The sequence below is a fragment of the Balaenoptera ricei genome (genome assembly GCF_028023285.1).
Source record: "Balaenoptera ricei isolate mBalRic1 chromosome 7 unlocalized genomic scaffold, mBalRic1.hap2 SUPER_6_unloc_1, whole genome shotgun sequence".
Classification (NCBI taxonomy): Eukaryota; Metazoa; Chordata; class Mammalia; order Artiodactyla; family Balaenopteridae; genus Balaenoptera; species Balaenoptera ricei.
In genome coordinates this window covers 693,428-720,491 of record NW_026777444.1, presented here as the reverse complement: position 1 = coordinate 720,491, position 27,064 = coordinate 693,428, and the positions used below count along the sequence as shown (strand labels likewise).

Genomic DNA, 27,064 nt, shown 5'->3' with positions numbered 1-27,064 from the left:
GCTGTGTGAACGTTCACCGATTCGGCAGCGCCAGCAGGACCGGAAGTGTTTCCTACTGCCTTTGCTGGTCTTTACTGAAGAAGGGGCATCGTGTTTCCGGTCCCGGTGATTGCTTCCGTGGAGTTCAAAGCCATCAGGGGGGTTAGCAGTTTCCCGGACCTGCCCTTTCCAGCCTCATGAGATGCCCCGGGGCTGCCGAAACTCTCAGGCTGCCTGACTGCAGCTCTGACCCAGCCTCCTTGATTTTCCCTTTGCGGGCCTTTGCTGGGGCTGTAGGAATGGTGGGTGGAGGATGTTTCTGGTTGAACTTTTCAGACCAACGTCAGGGACAGCTGAAGTGTGGCCGGAAGGGGGGGCCGCGGCCTGCCTCCAGAGCCCACCTCCTCTGGCCCGGGGCAGTGGGGCCCATCACTCATTGGCCCTTGCCGGGCAGGCGTTGTTAATGCCAGATGACTAAAGCAGAAGGGTTAGGCTGCGGGGCAAGTAGGGGATGAATGGGCTTCTGTTCTCTACCCTGACCACGTGTTGGATGCAAATAAACACCTCACTCTCCTCCTGTAAACACACCTCAAGCAGGTAGACACTTGTCTGCTCACCTCTCTCTCATGGGAGAGATGCCCTTCTCATGCTCTGGCATCGCTGGCCTCTTTGCTGCTTAAAGGACACTGCAACCTCAAACCAACTCCCTGTGTTCCTTCCAGAGGGGATGAAATGAGCCGTCAGCAGGGCCCGATCCCTTACCGGCGCCTGGCAAGGCCCCGGGAAGGCAGGCCCCCATTGTGCAACACCCAAGCACAGCCTAGCATTTTTCCCAGATGCCTCTGGGCCTCAGCTGTATTCTTCCTCTCTCCCCACCCCTCTCTCCCCACAGTTACAGATTTTGCAAGATCCGTACAACACAGGGCCACGCTTCCATCTCTCCCGGCTCATCTCCCCCATGTTTCTTTTGCTCTTTGGTGCTGATAAGTTTCAACAACTCTGTATGACAAAGCTGCTAGATGAAAGTAACAGGTTATTAACCGTACTCACATGGCCACCACTGTGGGCACACGAGCACCTATGTTTTCCCAGAGTGGGAAAGGATGGAGCCACATAACCTTCTCAGAACAGGCCTGGGAAGTTTTTTTGTTTTTTAATGGAAGACAGTATCTTTGTTTGTAAGGAAGGGAAGGTGTGAAGGAGCCTAGTGTTCTCGAGCCACTTCCTAGAACAAGAACCAAAGGTAAAATCTTGAGGTTGCCCTGAGATCCACTGATCTTCAGGAGGCCTTCTTATACACGTGCCTTTCTTGCTGTCGTAGGAGTGATGGGCCAGCGGGACTCCTCTGGAAGTGTCCGCTGGGGTGAAGATGGGGCAATGCCCAGTGATGGCTGCGACCCTAGGCTTCGAGGGACCATCTGAAAGGCCAGTGTTAGGGCTTTCGCTCCTTTGAATCATGAAAGACGTTTTTTGGCAAATACCGTACATTTTCAATGCCGATCAACAACCAGCTAGAGCTGGCCCCGTCCTGTTGCAGAGACACGTGGAAAAGGCCTTGTGTCCACACGTTAGAAATATAGGATGGGCTGGGGAACATGATGTACTCAACATCTTCAGAGTTTTCACAAAAGTTTTGCTGAGAGGACCCAAGCGCGAGGGGCTGTTCATTTCCCATCACCTACGGTGACCACTCGCGACCCAGACCCTGGAATCTTCCCTCCTTTATTTGAGCCCTCGCCTGGTGGTGGAAATGGCTATGTTTCCATAAAAACCCGTGTCCTTTTCCTCCTGGGCGCCCCCCCCAGATGACTTGTTCTAGCTTCCTGTTGGGTGTGGCTATGGGCCTGGTCCTGAGGAGGGAGGTGTGGGAGGGATGTTGCCTGCTTCCAGGCCTGCCCCTGTCGCTCCCCCCACTGCCCCCCACAGGCCCGCTGCCCTCCAGAGGATGGAGCAGACGCCAGAGGGCAGGAGCCTGGGGTCCTGAAAGACCACGTGCAGAGCCTCAGGCTCTCAATGAGTGAGAAATAAACTTCCATTGGGTTCAGCCCCTGAGGTTTGGGGACTTGCTTGTTTCATCGACAGAGGAATGGATAAAGAAGATGTGGTACATATATACAATGGAATACTACCTAGCCATAGAAAAAGAATGAAATAATACCATTTGCAGCAACATGGATGGACCTATAGATTGTCATGCTAAGTGAAGTCAGAGAAGGACAAATATAGTATGGTATCACTTACATGCGGAATCTAAAAAAATGATACAAATGAACTCATTTACAAAACAGAAATAGACCCACAGACATAGAAAGCAAACTTATGGTTACCAAAGGGGAAGGGGGTGGGGAAGATAAATTGGGAGATTGGGATTGACACATACACACTGCAATATATAAAATAGATCACCAACAAGGACCTACTGTACAGCACAGGGAACTCTACTCAATATTCTATAATAACCTATATGGGAAAAGAATCTGAAAAAGAATATATATGTATAACGGAACCACCTTGCTGTACACCTGAAAGTAACACAAGATTGCAAATCAGCTGTACTCCAGTGAAGAGAAACAGATGATGCCCCGGTCCTGAGCGTCCCTCAGGACGCCCTCCACGCCACCTGTGGTCCTCTCCCAGGACCACTGACCACACATAAAGTAGAACTCGGCCTGCGGCTGCTGCTAAAGCTTCCTGGAAGCCTTGCACCCCTGACAATAGCACCCGCCTCTCCCTCTGACCCCACAGCCTGCTGTTTTTGGGGGGTGCCGGGGTGACAGGTCAAAGGCAGCAGCTGCCCACCCCTCGTCATGTTGATGGAGCCTCGCCGGGGGTCCAGCCCTTGCTGTCTTTGCTTACCGAGGGCTTTCACAGCGGCCAGTTGGCTTCCGCCCGGCCCCTCCCCTCCCACCCAGCCCACCGCTTTCCTGCCATCCGGCCCCTGGAGCTGGGCTTCACGAGGCTCTCCTGGACGCGGCACCCTGAGCGGGGACGGTGGGCTGTGGGCCGGGGCAGACCTGGATTCCTGTCCGGCCCTGCCACCCGGGAACTGTTGATTTTGGCAATGACTTAATCTCTCTGAGGCTCAGTTTTTGTTTCTTGTTTTTTTTTTCACCTTGAGAAATCACATACATATTTTAATAACGTTGTCATAGCCACAGTCATTTCTGGAGCTGCTCTTTGGTGGTGATTACTTTTTGCTTGCAAAGCGGTGAGAACACCTGCTTTAGCAGGTAGTTGTGCAGTTAACTAAGGCAGGTTGAGGGCGCCCCGGGGCTCCCGGCAGGTGGCCCGCGACCCTGGGGGAGGACCGAGGCTCTGTCCACCCCTGTGGTTTCTGTCCCAGGGCCTTGTGGATCAGGTGAACGACTTCAAGGCACAAAACCATTTTTTCATCTCTCATTTTTTTAAAAAAAATTATTTATTTATTTATTTATTTTTAAATTTTTAAATTTATGGCTGTGTTGGGTCTTCGTTTCTGTGCGAGGGCTTTCTCTAGTTGTGGCAAGTGGGGGCCACTCTTCATCGCGGTGCACGGGCCTCTCACTATCGCGGCCTCTCTTGTTGCAGAGCACAGGCTCCAGACGCGCAGGCTCAGTAGTTGTGGCTCATTGGCCTAGTCGCTCCGCGGCACGTGGGATCTTCCCGGACCAGGACTCAAACCCGTGTCCCCTGCATTAGCAGGCAGATTCTCAACCACTGCGCCACCAGGGAAGCCCTATTTTTTATTTATTTTTATTTTTTGGCTGCGTTGGGTCTCTGTTGCGGTGCGCAGGCTTATTGTGGTGGCTTCTCTTGTTGTGGAGCACGGGCTCTAGGCGTGCGAGCTTCAGTAGTTGTGGCACACGGGCTCAGCTGTGGCTCACGGGCTCTAGAGCACAGGCCCAGTAGCTGTGGCGCACGGGCTTAGTTGCTCCGCGGCATGTGGGATCTTCCCGGACCAGGGCTCGAACCCATGTCCCCTGCATTGGCAGGCGGATTCTTAACCACTGCACCACCAGGGAAGTCCTCATCTCTCATTGTTAAGTTCTTTTATTTCTAGAACATTTACAAACAGCGAACCCTTCCTGCAGACCCGGTCTTACCACCCGGGGAGGAAATGAGGCCGCCGCCCACTCAGGTCATCGCTGCAGAGGTGGAGGCCTGGAGACAGCCGTGCTGAGGGGGACAGGCTTCTCCAGGAAACCTGCCAATGCTGGGGACACTGCCTGGGGCCACATCGGGGCCGTGGTGCTCAGGAAGGGTGGCCACCAGGCCCAGGACTCAAGGAGGGGAATCCCTCCAGCGTTTAGATCTTCTGTAAGGAAACCGAATCACACGGCAGCCTGAGGTCTGAAAGTCGCCCTCAATGGCTCCAGCTGGCCAGTGCTGGTCCCTCTGCTACAGTGTGGACGGGGTTAGAAGTCAGGGGGCCAGGCTTCTCCGGTGTGTTGCCCGTGCTTCATTAAGGCCTTAAACTCCAGAGCCGGGAAAAGATAAAAATAACAAATAGAAGAAATCATTGCGGTGACTTCGAAGCAGAGGGCCAGCTTTTGCAGAGAGTTCTCCACCTGCCTGGGGCCTCCCCTGTCCCCAGCTGACCACCCCTTCCCCGATCAGCGGGCGAGGGCATAATAAACGCTGAGTGTCCCCGGGCTCTGCCACTCAGCTGCGGGGGTGACCAGGCCGCTGAGCCCCAGGGGGTCTCCAGCTTCTGGAGAGTCTGGCTCACACTGGGGGTGGGGTACCTGGTGTGCTTCCCTGCCCCCGAGCCTCCCAACAGCCTGTGCAGGCAGACAGGCTAGTGAGACCCTCGATGTGCAGATGGGCAGACCAAGGCCTCCAGGACCGGAATGCCAGGCTTCCCCATTCCCCCCAAACTTTGCCAGGGTGGGTGAGGCTTGACGGTGTAATTTTTTGTTTTTTGGGCCATGCTGCGCGGCATGTGGGATCTTAGTTTCCCGATCAGGTATCGAACCCGCACCCCCTGCCGTGGAAGCACAGAGTCTTAACCGCTGGACCGCCAGGGAAGTCCTTTGACAGTATAATTGATATGAATCCCTGTGTTACCGGGCTGAGAGGATGCAGCCCAGACGGCCAGAAACACCTCTCGTTCCTCCCCAAAACTTAAAAAAAAAATCCAAGAAACTGAAAATGCTGGCTCTTCCCTCACACAAAGCAAATTTCTTTTACATCTAAACCCAACTTCTTTTAGACTTGGGGTGATGAAGATCTGGCAACCCGCAGACTCTCCCTCAACTCAGAACCTGTCGCAGGTAACAGGGCACCTTGGCTGCCGAGGGACAGTGCCGGGGTGGGGGGGGTCGCTGAAATGAAAGACATTAGAAAAACACTCCATACAGGCAGCAGCAGACACTAATTCGCTTGGCATGACCCAGGGCCTGAGGTTGTCTACACCCAGCTTAATAACCGCTTAAAAAAAAATCTCTGGTTTGGTGTCACATGTAGCTAATCTCTGGCCACCCCTTTGTCCACTACCACTTCTGTGAGGGCAAAGAACCTCAGCTGTGGGGACAGGCTGGCACCTGTGGGAAGAAGCCTGTCCCCTCTTTACCGTCCTCAGCTGTAGCCTCTGGAACGTTCCATGGCAGCACGGGGGAGAAATGATACCTGAATAGTTTTTTACATGAGCTCTTTAGAAAAACGTTTCACAAACAGGTATATTGGAGCAGTGGGTGTGGTTAATGTTACATCAGGGGCAGGTCTGAGCACAGATCTCCGTCATGGTTTTGGGTCTTGATTTTGGCTTTTCCGTGAGGACGAAGTGAAGTAAGGGACTCATCACGTTAAATTCCCTGGGAACGAGTTTGCTCAGGTCGGTGTAGTCATGGGAACGCCTGACAGCCGCTTTTCCCCTTTGGATGCCCAGGGGATATACCACAGGGCTCCATGTGGCACATGAGGCAGGTGGGGAGACCCGCGGGGAGCAGGGGTCCCCCCACGAGGGTCTCCCGAGGCCGAGATACGCCCTGACTCTCTGTCGGGGAGCCTCTGGGCTTCGGGTCTGTAGCTGGATGCTCAGCCGCCCACAGAGGCTTGCTTGGGGCAGGGGGAGAGGCGGATGGGAACAGTGTGGGGGGGGCGGCGACACTAATGCATGGCCTGCGAGCGGGACGGGGCAGCAGGTGCTCTGCAGGCCATTTTCTGGCCCCTCTCAGCTCCCACACTAAGGGCACTGAGCCTCTTCCCCTGCTCAGAAGTGGAGACTCCAGTGCCACCCTTCCAAGGCAGGCACGAGGACCCCGTGTCCCGGACACAGAGCAAAAACATTTGCTCTACCGTCACGATGGCAGCCCGAGCCTCACCCACCAGGAGCCCCTAGACCAGGGGGAAGGCAGCCATACAGACCAGGACAGACGAGAGGCTTTCTGAACACTTGACCTTGAGGCTGAGCTTGACCAGTGAGTGGGGCTTTATCAAGGGTGGAAGGACATGCCAGGTGGAGGGACCAACAGAAGGGTCTGGCCTGTGGGGTATGAGCGGGAGTGTTTGGGAGCCGTGGGACTCTCGTCGTGGCTGGATGCCAGGTGATGCTGGTGACGCCACGGGGGGCAAGGCCAGCCCGCAGGCAGCTGGCCACACCAGACAGGCAGACTGTGTCTTCAAAGCAGTGGGGCTGGGGGAGACTTTGAAACACACAGACCAATGCACCGTGAATCCGCTTCCTTAACTGAGTTTTTAATACTTAGCGAATATGAGCAAAGCCCAGAGAATCAATACCCTTCTTTGAGGCTAAGACCTCCTGGGTAGCGGTAGTCGTTACAGAAAATTCCAAACATGCAGAAGGATACGTGTGTCCGTCACCCAGCCCCAACATCTGCCAACTTGGGTGTGAGTTTTCAGGCACAAGCACCGCAGTTAGACGTGCATTTTAGGAAGCTAACCCGTGGCACCTAGGGGTCCCCTCAGGAGGGGCTGGGCTGGAGATGGGAGAGGGGGCCAGGCTTGCAGCCTTGCCAGGTGAGTGGTGTGAGGACCCAAACCAAGGCAAAGGGTGAGAGAGACTGGAGAGTCAGGAGAGATTCTGAAGTAGAATCGATAGGATTTGGTGGCCAACTGAGCATGAGAGGGAAAGGGGAGGTTTAAGGTGACCCCACTACCTGTGGGTGATTACTGGGGAAGGAAAGGGCATGGGAAAGGGCAGAAGTCCAATCACGGTCTTTGAAACCCTGTGGGACCTCATTTTGGGACCTTGGTCACCAGGCTCCAGCCCCCTTGGCTCTTTCCCGGTTCCTGACTGCCCTGAGCCATTTTACCCCAGGGCCTTTGCACACACTGCTCCCCATCTCGGGGTTACTTCGGTCCTCACAGGTCACATCCACAACCTCCCGCTCATCCTTTCAGCCTCGGCTCAGATGACACTTCCATCCTTTCTCTCCCTCTCGTGTTGTTCCTTATCCACTGACCACAACGTGCAATGAATGCTTCTGCTGATGTGATTACTCGCATATTTGTTTTCCATTTGCCTCCACAGAATGTGAGCACCGTGCAGGCCCATCGATGAGCACACGGGGATGATGAGCGACTCTGGGTGGGGACGTCGGCAGGCAGGGAGCCGGGGAGGGTCTTTGGGTGGAAGCCCAAGGGGGGTCAGAGGGGGAGGGCACACTCAGTCACAGGAAATCTGACCAGCCTGGGTTTGTGTGGTGCAAAGCCCCCGTGTGCTGTGGGAAGAATGTATGAAAGACTCAGCTGGTTCAGCAATTCATCGTGGACACAGAGAGCTTTCTGAGAGGCTACCATAGAGGCTTAGGTTTTAAATACATGCTTTTAATTAAAGTCAGGTCCACTGGTACAGTCTTGTGTTTGTCATTCAACACGTGTGTGTGTGTGTGTGTGTGAGTGTGTGTGTGTGAGTGTGTGTGTGTGTGTGTGTGTGGTGTGTGTGATGAACGTACTAAGAAATTCATGGGGGGTAAAACACCTGAGAGGTGCAGGGGGTCCAAGGGGCCCATCGGGTGGAAAAGACTGTGTGCGGACATTGGCAGCGCCAGAAGGAGCCCTGTCAACTTCCCGACTGGCAGCGTGATAGGTGGTCCGATGGTGTGCGAACCCAGGGAACGCCTGGGCTCGGGAAATGACACGCGCTGTCTGATCTGCTTGCGACAGTCATTTCAGAGATGCTCTGGGGAAGTTCCCTCTCTGCAGAAACCTTCCAGAGCTACCAGCTCACAGGGAACCTGGCCCGGCTCCTCTCCAGAGCCTGGGAGGCCTGCCCCCACCTGCCTCCAACCTGTGTCTCCCTGGGGGCCCTCAGCACTGGGCCTCGGTGGCCTCTTTCTGCCGTGGCTCTGCCTCACCCCTGCTTGTAGTTCATTTGGCCTAGAATGTCTTCTGCCCCCAAAACTTCCAAATCCAAGCCTTCCCTAAGACCTGGCACAGGTGCCACCTCTTCCAGGAAGCCTGCCCTGATTGCCCTGCCCTCATGGGCTCCCACTTCCTTCTGAGTACACAGGTTGCTTCTCACTCTTTGTCTGTCACAGGCTGTCTCACCTTGTCTATGGTTGTTTCTCTTGTATTTGTCTTATGTCCCCAACACGAAACTCTTTGAAGGAAGGTAACACTTCTTCCACATCAAGTACAGACCCTCAAAAATGCGAGTGGGTTGATTCGGTGACTGATGGATAAGGTTAGTGGGTGATTGTGCTATTATACACTAGGCTTTTTAAAAAAAGTTGTATTGGAGTATAGTTGATTTACAATGTTGTGTTAGTTTCAGGTGTACAGCACAGTGATTCAGTTATATATATATATACATATATTAAGTCTTTTTCAGATTTTTTTTCCCATATACATTATTACAGAGTACTGAATATAGCTCCCTGTGCTATACAGTTGTTGTATAACCTTGCTGGTTATGTATTTTATACATAGTAGTGTGTAAATGTTAATCCCAAGCTCCTAATTTATCCCCACCCACCCATTTCCCCTTTGGTAACCGTAAGTTTACACCAAGCTTAAAAAAAAAAAAAAAGCCTAGCTGATTTCAGAGGTAGCTACAGCAAAAAGTTACTTAGAAAGGCACGGGGCCCATAGTAGTCGGTGCAATCCACTGGGTTTGGGGCAACGTTGGTGTGATCTTGGCCATCTCTTAGTGTTTCTTGTCTTTCAGTGTGAAACCGAGAGGGTCTCCCCAGCCCTTTCTTCTTTGAGGACTTGAAGAAAAACCAGGCGGCAAAGCTAAAGGCGTGTACAATGCTTGGTCGGGAGCTGTGGTTCTCATCCGGCTTCTCTTGATCTGAGGGGAGGGACCTCCAAGCAGGTCTCCCACCACCTTTGCATAAACACATTCTGTGTGCATGTATCCGGGACGCTCGCCCGTGGACACACGCCCACGCCACACTACTGTTTCCTCCCAGGTGGGGCACTTCCGTGCTGCTTCTTGCTCTGTCACGTGGGTAACCCTGGCAGCTGCTTGCTGCTATTTGCAACCCTACTAGTTGGTGAGCTCCAGGTGGATTGCCCAGACCGGGCCACCCTGTTACTGCTGGCTTCGGGCCATCAGCATCGCTCAGCTACTGTCACTCCCCAGATGTTCACGTCTGCCTGAAATCCCGGGGCAGGAGGGGGCCCAAGGAGGTCCTCTGGCCCTCCCTCCTGCCTTGAGGCAAGACCAGACCACACCCAAACTGATCCAGACAGCCGAGGAGCAGGCCTGCTGCTAAAACCTATGGAGAAGCCTCCCCAACGTAATGGGTTCCGGCGTCGAACGAGCCCTTCCATCCGGAGACACCTGATGCTTCAGGGGGATTTTTGGATGCCCACCTCTTGAGCATCTGCTGGTGGCTTTCAAATTCCACGTCTGCCATTCCTCCCCCGAGGGCAGAGAGAGCCAGCAACTCAGGGGGTGGATGCAGCGTTGGGGGCTTTGCTGCCCATTGGTGAGCTGTCTGACGCTCCGGGGGCACCCCCAGCTCCGTAGGGCCCCATCCTTACTGTGGACAGTGGGTCTGGCCCAGAATTCAATGACATTGCAGTAGGAAAGAGGTGAGGGCAGACCAGGAGGACCGAATCCGTCAGAACTTGCATCGATCCGTTCACTCGTTCGGCAAATTCTTGTTGAGCCCACACTTCCGTGCTCTGCAGGGTGAGGAGAGGAGTTGGAGCCGGGGGGCCCCCAGAGTCCTCGCGCCAGCGGAGGGTGGTGCCAGCCTGCGGCGTCAGCACTCCGGGGGCCTGTGGAGTCTGTGTGGCGGGCAGGTGTGTTTCGGACATCCCTGCAAAGCCTCAGGTGCATATGCTCTGGGCTCTCTGGAGGGATTCAACAGACGGTTGCGAAGAGCTGCTCCCTGGGCCGCTGTCCTTTCCTTTCGTGGGTCGCTCACATGGTGGCATCCAGGGCCATGTCACATCCACCACGGCCTGACGCACAGCAGCAGCTCAGGAAAACCGAGTCGATGAGTCTGATACCAGCCAGGGCTTCCTCTTATCAATAGAAACTGATAAGAGGCCGGGCGAGAAATTCAGGCAAGGCTCTACTGGGGCCCCTGCGGCCGCAGGGGGGTCGAGAACTGGTAACAGGTTCCCTTGCTCGCTCCCTAAGGCAGGGGTAGGGAGCTGGTTCCTTATATGGGGTGAAGGTAGGGGTGGGTCCAGGGCCCTGGCTGGAGGGGTGGCTTAGGTGGTCTGCCCATCCCTTTGGTGGTGCTGTGTGCAGGGGGCATTCGCAGTACATGCTTTTGCTCCTGACTCCTCAGAAGTGGCAGTTGGGTTTTTGGTCTTTTTGTATCTTGTTGTCCAGAATTTGCCCTGACTGCGCATGCACACAGTTATTTTTAGTCCCTTACAGTTTCTTTGTATTTTGTCGCTTGAGGTGCAAGCACTGCCGGAAAGGGTCTCAGGTCCCAGGTCCCAGCCTATCTCAGCTCTTAGAGCCGGCTACACCCCGTCTCCACCACTGGCCCTGAGTGAGTCCACCATGAGCCAAGTTGTGTCTCCCCCTCCCCAAATTCACATGTTGGGTCCTAACCCCTAGTATCTCAGAAAGCGGCTGTATTTGGAGATGGGGTCTTGAAAGAGATAATTAAGGTAAAACAAGGTCACTAGGTGAGCCCTAATCCAATGTGACTGGTGTCCTTATAAGAAGAGGAGATTGGGATACAGACACACATCACGGGATAGAGACCATGTGAGGACACAGGGAGGAGATGGCCGTCTCTAAGGCAAGGAGAGAACCAGCCTCAGAAGGAACCTTGATCTCGGACGTCCAGCCTCCAGAACTGCGATACGATACGTTTCTGCCATTGCAGCCCCCCGTCAGAGGTACTTTGTTCTGGCAGCCCCAGCAAATGGGTACACCTCCGTGGGGAAGGGGGGTGGTTATTTCCCTCTTGAGGCCTGTGGTTCCACCAGACTCCATACCCGCAACACTGGGCCGGTTCCTCAACCTCCTGCATCTGCAAAATGGGACCTGTGATGGGTTTGTGGTCAGGATTCGATGAGATGTGACCCGCGGGCCTCAGCCTGACCTGACAAAGGAGCCCACGGGCCTGGGCAGAGGCTGGCTCTGGGTTCTGCACCTGGCGGGCAGGTGATGTCGATGACAGATATGTTAAAAAGTCCTCAAAGTAACAAACGTCTGAGTTTGAGGTAGAACCTGGGATGGGAAGGCCCCCAGCTCCACTGCGGGGAGATCCCTCTGACTCGAGAACTCGAATGGCATGGAAGGCACCTGCTGGGAGAAGCGGGAGTTACAGAGCTGCTGCCGGGGGATGGGGACCGGGAGGGTGAAACGCAGGGCTGCAGGTGACCTGCTTGAGGAAGCACAGAGGCTGGTGTTGGCCCTGGGACCCGTGGTTCTTTAGGTCAACGTCCTTGTGCACCAGCCTCCATCCGACCCGGCGGTGGCGGCAGGGGGGGTCTGCCTGGCCTGAGCCTGGCGGGGATGCGAGCGGGCCAGAGCCCAGGACCAAGCCCTCCAGGCCAGGGGCAGGGCCGGCGTGAGCTCTGGAGGCTGCGGGGCTGCGGGGCTGCGGCCTGAGTTCCCGGTGCACAGAGCGACACCCGAGTGGATCATTCCGCTCAGCCCTCCGTGGCTGCAGGAGCTGGCTTGTCCTCTGCCTGCCGATGCCCCGAGGGCATCGTGGGGCAGGGGCGGGGCCCTTCCTGCGGTGGGTGCCGCTTCCTTTTTTACCTGGAACTCGTCTCCCAAAGTAAGGTCGTCTTTGAGCCTTTCTGACATTTCCAACCCCTTGACCTGTGACCTCCTGGAGGGCCACTGGAATCCTAAATGTCGTCCTGCGATTCGCTGAGCCTATGAGGGCTCTGGGGTGGGGCGGGCAGGGGATGATCATTCTGGAACCCTCCTCTGGGTGGGTCCAGGGACCTTCTCGGCACCCCTTAATTATATTTTCATATCTATCCACCCCCTTTCACACCACAGTTACTAAAATACCATTAATTAGGTTACACACACACATATACCGCCCCGCACCCCTGCAGCGTAACCATGATAGAAAACCACATTCCAGCTGACAAGAAGCCAGCAGCCCTGCCTTTCTTCTAAGCTAAACAGAGAGACCCATTATGCTGGAATTTTATTTTCTCATGGTTTGGAACCATTACATCAGCATTGATGTAATAACATGGTTAACTTCAGAGGTGAATTTATTTTGGTTTGGAGTTCAGATAGTTTAGCTGTTAGCAAAACCCAAACAAAGCCACTCAAGTTTGAAATGAGCCATTTTGCCGTCCGCCTTCTCTCCTCCCCAGGTAAACACACTTTGGATGTATTTTCATCTCATGGCAAAGGAGGTGACCTCGGGGCTGATGGATTTTGGAGGCAATGTTCCTTTTTTTCTAAGGCGATTGACCAATGCAGTGTTGACCAGCTGGGTGCCGAGCGGGTAGACAAGCCCCAAAGCAGTAAGGATTGAGGAAGCCCACCAGCAGCTTCTCTGAAGACAGAGTGGGATCCGTCCAGCCTTCCTCTACAAGCGCCGTTCTCCTGAAATAAGCGTAGGGGCAGTGTCTCCATCCCCGCCAGGCGCACAGGGAAGCGCCTGTTGTTGTCTGAGCCCGGGGCTGGTCTCCAGACAAGAGTTCTCAGCATCCCAGAGCGTTTACTGGAGGCTTCTAGGTGTTTTCTTCTGGGCCCTGTTCTAGGAGGAAGTGCACAGGTGGAAAGGGCTGTGACATCGGGTGGCAAGATCCTTTCTGATGGGGCTCAAGGGCACAGGGGCTGTGAGTGGACCACGGAAGCTGGGCGATGGGTACCCGGGGCTGATTGTACTAACTCTCCATCCTCGCGTGTGCTCGGAAATTTCTGTAACCAAGTCACGATCAAATCAAATCCTGGTCCCCATTATGTTCGGATAACCCCTTTCTTCCTCTAAGAAGGGGGAGGGGACGGCCAGGGTGGGTGGGGAGGAGCAGACGTCTGAAGAATGCAGGAGGCTGAAGGGGACCTGGCTCCCTGCTGGTCCCTGTGCACGGCCAGACATGCCATCGGGGTGTTTCTACTCAGAGGGACGCCTTGGGGTCTCTGGGACAGGAGGCAGAGAGTCCTGGGCGATGCGCCTGGCATCCCGAGGGCTTGCTGGGAGCCGACAGGCCTGGTACCACCTTCTGCCACGCCCAGGGGACCCAGCAGCTTCGGACACGGAAGCCACGAAGCATGTCTGTCGGGCTGCGGAAGGGAGGAGGGGGGCACGGCTTCTGAGGAGTTCCAGGGCCTGTGCTTACGGAGTGGGAGCATCTCATCCCCTTCGAGGCCCATGGTCCTCAGCCCCGGCCCTGTGTTAGAATCAGCTGTAGAGCCCCTCAGTGCCCAGGCAGCCTCCAAGCCTCACTGCATGCGGCTCTCTGGGGGCGGGCTGTGCAGGCACGCTGAGAGCCCCTGGTCTGCCCTCCTGACAGGTCTGGGCTTGGCTGTTGGCTGCAGCATCACTCCGCTCCGCTCAGCAGGGTAGGAGCACCCGGGCAGGGTCGTCCCATGGCAGCGTGTGGTCGTGTTCCGGTGCACTTGATGCGACTCCCCGTAACGGTGGGTCGGGTACCGCCCACCTGGAAATACTATTTCTCCATCATGTCCATCCAGGACACAGCATGCCCACTAGAGGGAATGAGTGGTGGCCGCCCACCCAGGCCACTGTGGAGGGTGTCACTGCTGGGGGGCAGGGACACAAGGGGAGCTTCTAGAGGCCGGTGGCTTTCCCCTCCTTGGATCTTTTTTTTTTTTTTAAATCAACTTTATTTATTTATTTATTTATTTCTGGCTGTGTTGTGTCTTCATTGCTGCACGCGGGCTTTCTCTAGTTGTGGCGAGCAGGGGCTACTCTTCATTGCGGTGCGCAGGCTTCTCATTGCAGTGGCTTCTCTTGTTGCGGAGCACGGGCTCTAGGCGCGCGGGCTTCAGTAGTTGTGGCTCACGGGCTCTAGAGCGCAGGCTCAGTAGTTGTGGTGCACGGGCTTAGTTGCTCCGTGGCACGTGGGATCTTCCCGGACCAGGGCTCGAACCCATGTTCCCTGCATTGGCAGGCGGATTCTTAACCGCTGCGCCACCAGGGAAGTCCCACCCTCCTTGGAACTTAAACACGATGTAACAAATCCAGTTGACACGGCAATGCAGAACACACATGCGCACAAATATACAGACACAGATGTCACTGAGACGAGCATCATGAAAGATACCCACCTTTTTATGTGTGATTTCTGTTATTTTCGATCCTATTCCTTTTTATTGCATTAAAAAACGAACGTCTTAACCCACTACATTTGGACTCATGACCCACTCGTGGTTAACAACCTACATTTTGAAAAACGCTGCTCTGGGTAGTTGGCAAAACAAATTCTGGGATGGCATACTGACTGGCCAGCACCTGGGTGTCCCCCCAAAGCAGGGGTACCTGACTCAGGGCCAGAAAGAGACAAGCGGGTTCAAAGGTCTCCCCGCCAGGACCGTGGGCAGCCCCGGAAGAACTGCGGTGCCGCAGGGACGGTGTCCAGCAGGGGGCCTGTGCTGAGTGGGGCCTCAGCCTCGCTTTGCTGGCTCTGAAATGACCCCTAGGGCCACAGGGAGAGGACCCACATCCGACATTCCCCTTCGAGGGTCTGGCCCTCTAGACCCAAGCCTGTTTGGCGCCCACCCTCTCTGGGGATCTTGCAGAGCCGGGTTGGAATGACCCTGGGCACCTGGGCTTGAAGGTGGGCGAGCCCTCCCTGACCTCCTGTCGCCCTAACTTCGCCTCATCTCTCTGCCGGCCTCCGCAGTCGTGCTGCTGGGAAGAGCGGCCTGGCCTGTCCACTTCCTTATCAGCTCTTCTTTCCAGGGCCTCCTCCCCACTGCTCTGCTGAAATGGCTTTTGGATCTAATCAGCTGCTGAGGCCCAGGGTGAGTTCTCTGCTCTCACTGTACTCGGCCGCTCCCGGCATCTGGCAGCTGGCCTTTGTACCCCCTCTGTCCACCGTCCACCAGGCTGGCCCCGTTTCTCTCCTCCTTCGCTGGCTCTCTCACCTCTCAAGGCCAAAGTGCCCTGGGGCCTCACCCTTGGCCATTTCCCTTCCTCTTGTCCCTCGACACCCTGTCTCCGGGGGAACTCATCTCGCCCTGCCTGCCTTTCAGTGCCATCCGTATGCTGGCAGCTCCCAAATTTGGTTGACCTCTGCCCTGAACCCCAAACTTCTTCCAACTGCTTATTCAGCACCCCTACCGGTGCCTAACAGGCCTCTCAAAATCCATACATTCAAGGGGAACTGTTTATTGCCCCTGCTTCTCTCCCCATCTCCCCTCTTCCCATAAATGGCACCGCATTTTCCTGGCTGCTCAGCCCCCAAACGTGGGATCCGCCCTCCGATTCCTCTCTTCCCTTCATACCCCACACCCAGTCCATCAGCAAGTCCTGTCGACACCAGCCCCCAAACAGAGGCCAGAGCCAGCCACTTCTCACCACCTCCACTGCTGAAACGCTGGCCCGACCACCACCACCTCTCACCTGGATTATCGTAACAGCACCTAACTCATCTATCTCCCTGCAGTTTATTCTGCACCCTCAGCTAGACTGACCTTCTCATTGGGTAAATCAGATCACAGCAGCACTTGATAAAACCCTCTAAAACCTTCCCATTGCACTTTAGAACAATCCCCAGGCTCCTTGCCACACCCAATATTTATTCTGTATTTCTTACTTTCTGGTCGAATCCTTAATTTGGAGCCGTGTAGCACCCAGCCAGGTGTCTATATTTCCCAACCTCCTTTACATCTACAGGTGGCCAATGAGAGAAAAGCAGATTTGTTGAGTGGGGCTCTTGGGATTATTCTTCCAAGAGTGCTGGCTCAGCTAAGAGGATGCAAGTCTTTGCTCTTTTACTTTCCTCCTTCCCACTGCTTGAAATGAAGATGTGATGGATGGTGCTCCAGCAGCCATCTTGTGATAACTTTGATGATAGAAACTTCATGAAAAGTACAAGGAGTATGAGTGCCCAATGACCACAGAGCGATCATACCAGGCTTGGAATTCCTAATTCTGAGCTTTTCCTATGTGAGAAATAGCTTGTGTTAGCCACGGAGGTCAAATCTAATCCTAGGGAGTAGAACTTGCAAAGCTTAATGTGATCTGGCCTCTGCTTCCTTCATTCCTTCTCCTCTTGCTTCACCGTGTTCCAATCACATTGGCTTGCTTTCTGTTCCTTGAATGTTCTAAGCTTAGTTCCACCTTGGAGCCCTTCCCCCAGATTTCTGTGATTTCCTCCTTATCTTTGGATCATCTCCTCGGAGAAGACTTTCCTGACTTATGTAGCCCCCTGACCAGTCTGCTTGCCATCAACCGCCTTTTAAAAATCCATGACACTTTTCACTCTTGGAAATTATTTGCTTTTAAGAACATATTTATTGTGTGTTTCTTTCTTAGATAGTAAAGTTTTGTGAGGATGGAGATTTTGACTGTCTTGTTCACAGCTATAGCTCCGGGGCCTGGCCTATGATAGGCACCTTAAGAAGTATATGTTAAAAGAATCAGTGGAATAAGATGACTTTTCAGAATTTTTGGAAGAACTTTAACTTGTGTGTCTCCATACCTCACAGAATTCCTTCCCACGTATTTGAAAATCGTTCAGCCAACACCTGTGGCTCATTCATGGTTGCTGGGCTTAGTGACAGCTGGAGAGACAAAAAGACAGTGTAGCCTGTGCTCCAGAAGCCTAGAGTCTAGCGGGCAACACGGATAATTGAGCCCATACGGACAGGCAAGTATTGAAGAGCTGGCTACCAGCAGGGCACCGAGGATGGGGCAGTTTGTCCATTTCAACGGAGGCAGGAGCTGACTCAGAAGAGCTTTGTGGAGGCAAGTTTGGATAGAGCGTGTTCCTGGCAGACAAGGTTCGGGGGAAGGACGCTGCATCAGTAAAGATAGAAGGGGTGAGGCACCCAGAGTGTGACCAACTATCCCGGTTTGTCTGGGACCATCCATGGAAAGTCCCACATCCTGGGAAACTCCTTTGTCCCAGGAAAGCCAGGACGAGTGGTTATCCTAGAGATACACAGCTATTCGGGTCACTGGAAGTGGTTCCCAGTGGCAGCAGGAGAGAGAGAGAGTGGCTGTGGCTGAGGAAGGGGACCCTTCATCAGAAGCTGGATAGGTGACAGGAGCAGATGAGAAGCCTTGAGGCATCACGAGGCGTTTGAACTGTTTCCTTGACAGCGGAGACCCCTATAAAGACTGGGGGATGGAGCTTGGTTGTAGAAAAGAGTTAACTACTGGAGGATGGCTCTTCCTCCTGGGACATGCCGGTGGCTGCAGGTCCCCAGCCTGCACATGGGGGGCGGCTGGCGTGGCTGGCGCTGCTTTGTCTCCGCGGCCCCCATGCTGACCCCCAGCCCTGGATTAGTCAGGACAGAGGTGTGCTGTCCACACAGCCCCTCTTCCCCAGGGCCGAGGCTCATGGGTGCTTCTGGGAGAGCCACCCAGCTTGTCCCTTTGGAGCCTCTGATGGCCACATTCCGCAGACCACACCTTCCTGTCGTTTCCAGGGGAAGTCATTCCAGGGGAATTTTTGGGAACGTTTTCTTTCTGCAGCGGTGGGGAGGCAGGAAAAGCAGGAGGGCCTGGGCAAGTCGGTTCTTCCCCGTCCAGTGGGCCCCGCGGTGGGGCGGTGGCCATGCCGCCAGCGCCAAGGCCCTGTGGACCATCTCAGACATCCGACCTGCCCGCGGGAATGGTCTCCATGGCAACACCTGCCGTTCCTGACTCCTCCTTCTCCATCTCCTCCTCCTCAATCACAAATTCCTGTGGATTCTGCCTTCTAAGTCTCCCGTGGAGTCAGGAGTGAGTTTGTTTAGGGCGGAAAAGGGCCTTAATACTCTTTCCCTCGCTCTTAATCTTATTGGCGCAAGTACCCTGAGACTGGGCACTGTTCCTGTATTTCGGTGCCTTAGTCACACCCCCCCACCCCCCCCACACGTCTTACACTAACACCCGCACACTCCAACACACAACCCAACACATACAACACGTATGCCTCAACACACACGCACACCCACAGACCCATACCCAACACACACACACCCACAGACCCATACCCAACACACACACACACACCCACAGACCCATACCCAACACACACAGACACACACAGATCATACCCAACACACACACACAGACCCAACACACACACACACATAGAGCCAACACACACACACACACAGAGCCAACACACACTCACAGACCCATACCCAACACACACACACACACACAGACCCAACACACACACACACACCCACAGACCCATACCCAACACACACAGACACACACAGATCATACCCAACACACACACACAGACCCAACACACACACACACATAGAGCCAACACACACACACACACACACACACACACACAGAGCCAACACACACACACACATACAGACCCATACCCAACACACACACACACACACACACACACACAGACCCAACACACACACACACACACACAAACCCAACACACACCCCCACCCCCACCCCCACACACAGACACACACACCATCCAGCCCTTTGAATTCAGTGCCTGCGCTGACCTTCCTGGGACCACCGCTGTCCCCTGCCCTCCAGCCTCCGGGCTGGGCTTCAGTTTGGGGCTCCATTTCTGTCTCTCAGTGTAAGATGCCCCAGGCAGTCCTCTCCCCCAGGGACTCGGCCCGAGGGCTGCCCCCAGGCCTCCCATGCGGTCTGCTCGCCACTGAGTCTGGAGTTAGCCATCCCTCGGCTCCCAGTTTTGGAGGCTGCCCCCCTGAAACCCCTGCCCTGGCCTTGCAGCTCTGCGCCCACTGGCCCAGATTAGGAGGGACACAGTGCCATTTGCATCCTCAAGTCCCCTTTCCCCGGGACAGGCTGCTCATCCGGTGACCACCCATCCCCTGGCCCAGGTGCCCCCCCAGCGCCCTATCCCCGCCTCCTTCTGGGACCCTCTGCTGCCCTCAGCCTTCTTGGCCAGCCCTGCTCCTGCAGCCCGTCTGGCTGCGTGCCATCACCCTGTCCTGCCTTTTCTTCCACCTCCCTGACGGCTCCTTCTCTGTTTCCTGTCTTCTTGGCCCTCCTGCTCCCTATCTGGGCGGTCACCCCGGCTCAGCTGTACGTCTCCTCGCTCTCAGGGCTGCTGTGGGCAGGTGAGGTCCTGCAGAGTCACCATGACCCTGCTCAGGTCCTTCCGCTCTGAATTCAGAAGGCGCAAGCGTCTGCTCTCTGGAAGGCCCCGGCCAGACGCCCCTCTCTGCCCCGACCGGCTCTGCCCTACTGCCTCCAGGGCTGCTCCAACCTTGGTCTCCCCTCTTCCCTCCACCTCTGGGGACCTCACAGTGCCAGGGCGGAGGGTCTCCCACTCACCGGCTCCCGATACACTCCTGGCTCTGCGCTTGCTGCCACCGGGGGGCCTGGCTCTCCCGGCTCACTGAGCTGAAGGCAGGACAGTGCCACAGCGCTGTCGTCACCTGGCACACTGCTCTGTCCTCACTAGGTCCTCTGTGCAAAGGCATTCTGTACAGTGGATAAAAGAGCACTTTGGGAAGAAAAGATGGACGCATCGGGGAGTGTTGGAGATGATACTGGGGGCCCTGAACCCAGAACACGCCCTTGTGGCTGGAAAGGGTGAGTTACCCCCACTATGTGCAAGATGGGTGTGTATTTCTGTATTGAATTGATACAGGATTCTTGGGGAGCTGAGCTTAGGTAAATAACAGTTTGACCACATTACTTATAGATACAGACAATGTCATAAAGGAATTCTATACAGATGCATAGTCTTAGCTTCTTCTGACTAGTGATAGTGAATGTCAGTGGACGAGCGTCTTAGCACCTGTGTCCCCGATGAAAGCCAAGGCATTGGCAGCTCCTTTTTTATTTTTAGTTAAGTTCCTTGCTCTGTGCTGTTATTTCTGAGTCAGTAGGAAGTTGCGGGGGTTCGAGAAGCGTTAGACCCTCCAAGGGAGGTGAAGCTCAAGTGAAAGGTTAATGTTGTGTGTGTCTTCACCCTGAAGATGCTGAATCTTTTTCTTTCTTTCTCTCTTTCTCTCCCTCCCTTCCTTCCTCTCTTTCTTCCTTTCTTTTTCTCTCCCTTTCTTTTTTTTTTGGAAAAGTACAACAGGGCAAATCCTCAAATCCCCGGCTTGAGAACAGCTTGCATGAACAAACTCTGGGCTGACGGGCTCCGCGGGCAGGGGGAGCCCTGAGGATGCTACCCGTTAGCCGGGGTCCTACTCACAGTTCTATTGGCGGCGCTAAAGCAGACCGACTCTGGGTCTCTCTCACCGACTCAGAGAACGAGCACACAGTGGGTATTTGTCCTTCAATAGGCCAGAACCAAAACACTTCACCCCTTTCACAGTGGGGTCTCCTAATTAGATATAAATACATTTAGCCATCAAGCAAAAATCGGATCCTTCCCTTTTCATTCTTTTTTTTTCTCCAGGATTTCAACCCATAAGCTAATGTATGGGGAAGGGAAGGGGCTAAAAGAGGTGAATGCCCTCGGGCCCAAGGAGGGGTGTAAGAAATGCCTCTTTTCTCGGGCTAGCTCCTGACTCGCTGGGGCCCCGGGGCCTGGTCAGCGGGGCTGCAGTGCTGACTTGCTGGAGGTTAAAGGGCTGAACACGCAGAGGACTTGACATCAGCACAGCTTCAGGAGCCAGCCAGCAGGCCTGGGCTGCGGGGAGATGAAGCTGGTAACGGCGTTGGGTTTTTTTTCTCTTCTACAGCCATGGCGGTTCCCCTGTGGAGTTCCCGTCGATGGCTAGACAGAGACTGCTTTGCTGACTGCGAGGACTCAATTAGAGTCTTCTGTAAGGAGAGGGGGCGCTTGTGTGGAGCACAGCATCACGACGGCCTCTTTCCGAGCTGATTTACTATGGGCGCCTGCCGGGCATGCGTCTATAGGGATACGGGGTGCACCTGAGGGGTGGCGTGACCTGTGGGAACAGAGGTCCTCAGCTTCATAGACATAAACGGACGAACACGTTCATCGGTCTTGTTTAAAAATCAAAAAGGATGCCTTGCCTGTACCTGTATATACGAGGATAATTTCCCTGTTTTCTTTTTTTCTGTCTTGTCCCTGCCTCACGTTAGAACCTGAGAAACGCTGTCCTGGTTCAGCCGTGCATCTTTCTTGGCTGGCGGCTCACTGGGTGAGGCGCGCCTCATCCCTCAAGGCGCAGACGCAAAGGTTGGCTCTGAAGTTCGAGAACGGCTGAGGACCGAGGAAGGCCATTGAAAGGGAGTTTGATGCCGGGACCCAAGTGTTCCCAAAGTGGACACAGTTGGGTTTGGAGACCTGAAGCAAAAAAACCTTAGAAATTCTCCCTTGCCCTGTGTTAGCTGCCAAATAAGCAGCTCTTTGCGTTCTGGCCACCCACGGACATCTAGGAGCTGTAGACAGGACCCCTCAGGGCAGAAATGGGGCGGGGAGAGCGCCTCGACTCTTCCTGCGCAGCCCCCACCTGCCACTAGCTGCCCAGGCCTCCTGTCCTACGGGAGAGGCGCCAATACCCACCCCTTCCTAGTGGTCCTCACTGCCTCCCTGATGGGGGGGGTCTCCCAGCCCGCCCCCCCAGTGCTGCCAAGGTGCCCCTCAAACACTCTTGCAAGGGGCCACATGCCCTCCCGGCCTTGACACCCCTTTCTGGGCGGACAAGGCCCCTCCCTGGCCTCGCTCCCGTGGACTTGCCCTTGCTCTTCTCCTGGACCGCATGTTCTCATCACTCGGGCTCCCCTGCCGCCGACCTTCTCTCTCCCCCGTCCAGCTGGGAGAAGCCTTCTCCGCCTCAAGGCTCGGTTCACATCCTGCGTCCTCTGAGACTCAGCTCTCCTTGTCCTGGCCCCTGCTGCACTGCAGGGGCCAGCGAGCTGCCGAGCCGTCCTGGGCGTGGACCGGTCTCCCCAGTACGCCGTGGGGAGGGCGGCCATCGTCGGGACTTTGATTCTGTGCTGCTGGATCCCCAGCAGGTAGTTCAGCGTGGTCATCGAGTGAATGGGAAGGAGTTCTGGGCCAGGACTAGTTTGCGATGAGCAGTTTGAAGTGGGACACTCACCAAATGGTGTATTTAGCACCTCTGTTTTCCTAGAAAATATACCAACTTGGACAGCCATCCCCACGGGGCCTGCTGTTGAAATACTCCCTGAACATTCAAAACACGTAGAATCCTCCTCCTGCACAGCCTCCGGCACCCCCGCCCCCAGCCCTGCTCGGGGAAGGGCTGGGGGCTCCCCGCCTCCCCTCAAGCTAGCCTCTTCCCAGGAATGGAGCCAGGAACCCAGTGATTTGGGTGGTTCTCGCTAACAGACAGCAGGTTTCAGAGGGCCGGGAGCGAGAGGAGCGACTAGGTGAGAAGCCCTGCAAGGTGGTTCTGCGCTGGAGCTGGTTTAGGAACAGCACGGGGCCACGCGAAGGGGTGATGTGCCCGTGGCAGATGCTCGTGCCGGGTGGGAAGCAGGGGAGGGGCACACGTGAGGCGGGCTGCCCTGTGGGACCACTGCAACTCGGGGGTCTGCGTCTGGACCCCAGGCCCAGTGACCAGGTCACACACGGGCACCTCAGCATCACCGGTACGTGGGATGCGCTGATTTCGGCTCACACGTCGCGCCAAGCTGGGTACCGGGCACGGCTGCTCCGTAGCATAGGCGGCCTCAGCCCTGGAGCTCCTGAGTTTCAGAGATGACCAGCATCCTTGGAGACCACGGCTGGGGACTTGAGGATGTGGAGGGCTGCTGGGGCTCTCGGAAGGTGGGCACCGCCCAGCTGCCCTGGTGAGAAATACGGGGCTGCCTCGTCCAAGTAACCCCCCCAGGCCCACTCTCTTATCACGGACTTGCCTCGGGACCACAAAGACATGAGGCGGCCTTGGGGCTTCCTGAGAGGGCTCTGTGCTGGTGTCTGGGCGTTTACAAAGGTCAGCTGGTGGTCACTGGTCCCTTGCAGCTCCTGGGCTCGATCCTGCTGAACTCCAGGCTGTCCCGCTCCTGTGCCTGGGGCTGCTGGTGGGCAGGCCGTCTCGTCTGGTCTGGCACGAAAGCTCTTCTGTTCAGATGGCGAGGGGCTCTACAGAGTTAGAATGTACGATGGTGAGGTCTGGCAACTGTGGCTTCTCGACCAGTGGTGGAAAAGTGAACACAGGTCCCTGAGCCCAACTCAGACAGAGGCCTTTCTCCATCCCAGGCCCTGAGTGCCTACTGCTGTGAGGGACTTTGCCCAACGCTCTGCAGGGGCTGTGCGGCCAAGAACTGCACGCTTAGGCTCACTTTTACGGTCTGCTTTGTCACTTTTGCCCATCCTCATCAGCTCCAAGTTGGCACTGAGCTATGGGTTATGCAAAACAAACCAAACCAAACCAAAAACGACTGAGAGCAAGTGCTCTGAGCTCCCCGCACGAAGCCCTCTCCATACTCTGTGTGCCTGTACCCATGGTGTCGCCATGTTTCTTCCTGCCTTCCCCAGCGGGCCCGAGTTCCTTGATGGCATCAGGGAGCCAGCATTCTGTGTGGGGACGGCCTGGTCCTGCAGCCCAGGTGTCGGGTGTTGGCTGCAGCGTTGCTGTGCATTATTGTATTCAAAACTGACAGGCGGGGGGCTTCCCTGGTGGTGCAGGGGGCAACTAAGCCCGTGCGCCACAACTACTGAGCCTGCGCTCCAGAGCCTGCGAGCCACAACTGCTGAGCATGTGCGCCACAACTACTGAGCCTGCGCTCCAGAGCCTGCGAGCCACAACTGCTGAGCACGTGCACCACAACTACTGAGCTTGCGCTCCAGAGCCTGCGAGCCACAACTGCTGAGCATGTGCGCCACAACTACTGAGCTTGCGCTCCAGAGCCCGCGAGCCACAACTGCTGAGCACGTGCACCACAACTACTGAGCTTGCGCTCCAGAGCCCGCGAGCCACAACTACTGAGCACGTGCGCCACAACTACTGAGCTTGCGCTCCAGAGCCTGCGAGCCACAACTGCTGAGCACGTGCACCACAACTACTGAGCTTGTGCTCTAGAGCCCACGAGCCACAACTACTGAGCACGTGCACCACAACTACTGAAGCCCGCGCACCTACAGGCTGTGCTCTGCAACAGGAGAAGCCACCGCAATGAGAAGCCTGCACACTGCAACGAAGAGTAGCCCCCGCTCGCAGCAACGGAGACCCAACGCAGCCAAAAACAAAACAAAACAAAACAAACAACGCAAAAAACTGACAGGTGCAGTCACATCCCTGGCTCAGATTGAGGGCTGAGGTCACCCTCAATCTAAGGGAGAATGGAGCCCAGTGCTAAATGAAGCTTTGAAGCAACAGGAAAAGGTCCTTGCCCCTCAGTAGGGGATGGGGGGCTCCCCTCCACCCAAAGCACAAGGTGATCTGGAAGAACTCAATTTACACCCTCGGCTCCTGCGGGCTGGGGGATCAGCAGAGGGCGGGATAATCCCAGCTTCTCGAGCAGATGGTCTCTGACTACCGCTTGACCCAGTTCCCTCCCAGCAGATGACTGGCAGCGGGGCTGACAGCTCCATCGGGGAGCACAATGTGGACCCTCCTCTCAACCGCCTCCTACCAGCAAGGACACGGTGCCTTTTGCGTCTTCCCAGCGCCAGGGCGATGGGCGGGATGCTGTACCTTCCCAAAGGTGTGGCGCCCTCCCCTCTTCCCCCAGGTCTGTCCAGCCCAGGTGGAACTCACAGTAAGAAGGATTGTAACCCAGCAGGCAAGGAACGCTACTGCGAGCTTGTGCTGGGCAGCGGGGGTGTGAAATCCTTCACTGGCCTAATGAATTCTCCCAATCAATCGACCAACCAAACTCTCGTTCAGTGAGCTCCCCTGATTGTCTGCCAGGTCTGGCGTCAGACAGAGGTCTGGTCCTTGCCCACCAGAGCCTGAGGCCCCACACAGGAGACAGACAGGGGAAGAGGTAACAGCCAGGAACTGGGCTGAGGGGCCTAACCTGGCAAGTGGCGATTCAGGGCACCAGAAGGTCATAGCGGGCTTCACCAAGGAGAAGAGACTGGGCTGGGTCTTGAAGACTGAGCATGAGTTTGCCAAGTAGGTTGGGGGCTGTGATGATGGAAAGAGCCAGAAGACCACAGCATGTGTGCCCGGTGGAAGATGCAAGGAAAATCATAAAGGTGGGTCCGGCCTGGTTCAGAAGGTGGTGGCCCAGGCTGCCCAGGAGGCAGAAGCATCCCCTTTCTGCCCAAGGGTCACAGGCTTTGGGACAGGGCGAAAGGTGGAAACCCAAGGGCACGGGGTGCTGTGAGTTTGGGAGTGGCAGAGGATTGGGGTCTGGAGAAGGCCCTAAGGAGTCAAAGGGCTGCCCTTTCGGGGCTCCTGCTTCCGACTTTGGGCTGGTAAAGCCAGACCAGCCCCCTTTTTGCACCTCGAGAGCGGCCCTGCGCACCTCCGGGTCGGTTCCTCGGATCGGGAGGGAGGGGGCGCTCGGCCTCCAGACTTGCGGGCCTCGGCGAGGCTGCGGTCCGGGCTGAGCGCCACAGCGGCCAGCTGGCCAGAGAAGCTTGCGATGAGGGGCCGCGGGGGCTGGGGGGAGCCCTGAGCTGCAGGCCGAGGTACACCTCGGGCGTCCTGGGCTCCCCAATATGCTAAGAAAGCTAAAATGACCTCCGTGCAGTCCCATTGTTATGGAGCGCGGCCACGGTGGGTGGGGGTCTGGACCACTGAGGGGAGAGGGCAGGGCCGCGTTCCTGCTGCGCCCCGGGAGCACCGCCCTGCAGTTCCATACCCAGGTAGGGGCGCGAGGAGGGAACAGAAAGAACGGATTGCATTTGGGGTTCTGGACGGGGCTGGGAGTCTGGTGTCCATTGACAGCATCTCTTGTCTGGCGGCCTGAGAACGGTGGCCTTGGAATCAGAATTGATCGAGTGCTGGGAGGAGCTTGGCCCGGTCGCCTCCTCTGGGGCGCCCCACCAGCCCGTGTGACGCTAGGCGTTACTGTACCCCAGGTACGGGTGAGGCGGTAGGGACTAGAATGTGAGACTCTACGCACGGTCACTCCTGCAAAGCTGGCCGTGGCTGAGCCTCGACTGGGACCCGGGTCTGTCTGAGGCCAGGGTCTGCCAGTTGCGGGGTGGTGGCGGCAGCGGTGCTGGAGACCTCGCCAGCCTGCCAAGCCCGGAGCTCAGAGGCCTGTTGGCGGCGAGGCCGGTGCCCCCCGCAGTCGAGGAGTTTCTCGGGGCGCGCCGCCGGCAGAGGCAGCGGCCGGCCAGGCCCTTCCAGCCCGCGGGGCCCACGCCTCGCCCAGTGCGCCGGCAGCCCGGGGCGCTCGGCTCGGGCCCTGCAGCCCGGGAGCGACATCCACTGGCGGAGACAGCCCGCGGCGCCCGAGGCCGACTCGCCCCGCCTCGCCGCGGCCCCTGAGAGAGCACCCCAGGCAGGCCCGGGGCGGCTGCGGCGGCGAGAGGTGCCTCTCCCGGGCGCGGAGGGCGGCGGCCGGGCCGGGGGCAGGGCCTGCGCGGCCGCGGGGAGGAGGCGAGCGCCGGGACCCTGGGCTGGGAGCCCGTCGGTGCCGCCAGCCGCCCAGCTGGGCGGGGGTCCGGGGCGCCCACGTGGTGAGAAAGTTTCGAGACCGCAGAAGTGGCCCGGCCTCGCGGGGGGTAGGGGGGAGGGGAGAGGGCCGGCTCGCCC

The 27,064-nt window shown here is 56.3% G+C and overlaps 2 long non-coding RNA genes across 2 annotated transcripts; both read right to left on the bottom strand.

The window, feature by feature from the left end:
• Positions 1-16,841: 16,841 nt before the first annotated feature.
• LOC132358194 (uncharacterized) lies at positions 16,842-20,789 on the bottom strand. The gene is made up of 3 exons (XR_009500475.1): positions 20,662-20,789; positions 19,788-19,937; positions 16,842-18,114 (listed from the first exon to the last, which is right to left on the bottom strand). It is a non-coding gene; the product is annotated as an uncharacterized LOC132358194 (long non-coding RNA).
• Positions 20,790-22,983: 2,194 nt separating this feature from the next.
• Positions 22,984-26,781, bottom strand: LOC132358193 (uncharacterized). Its single transcript, XR_009500474.1, has 2 exons — positions 25,371-26,781; positions 22,984-23,490 (listed from the first exon to the last, which is right to left on the bottom strand). It is a non-coding gene; the product is annotated as an uncharacterized LOC132358193 (long non-coding RNA).
• Between the last annotated feature and the right edge of the window lie 283 nt (positions 26,782-27,064).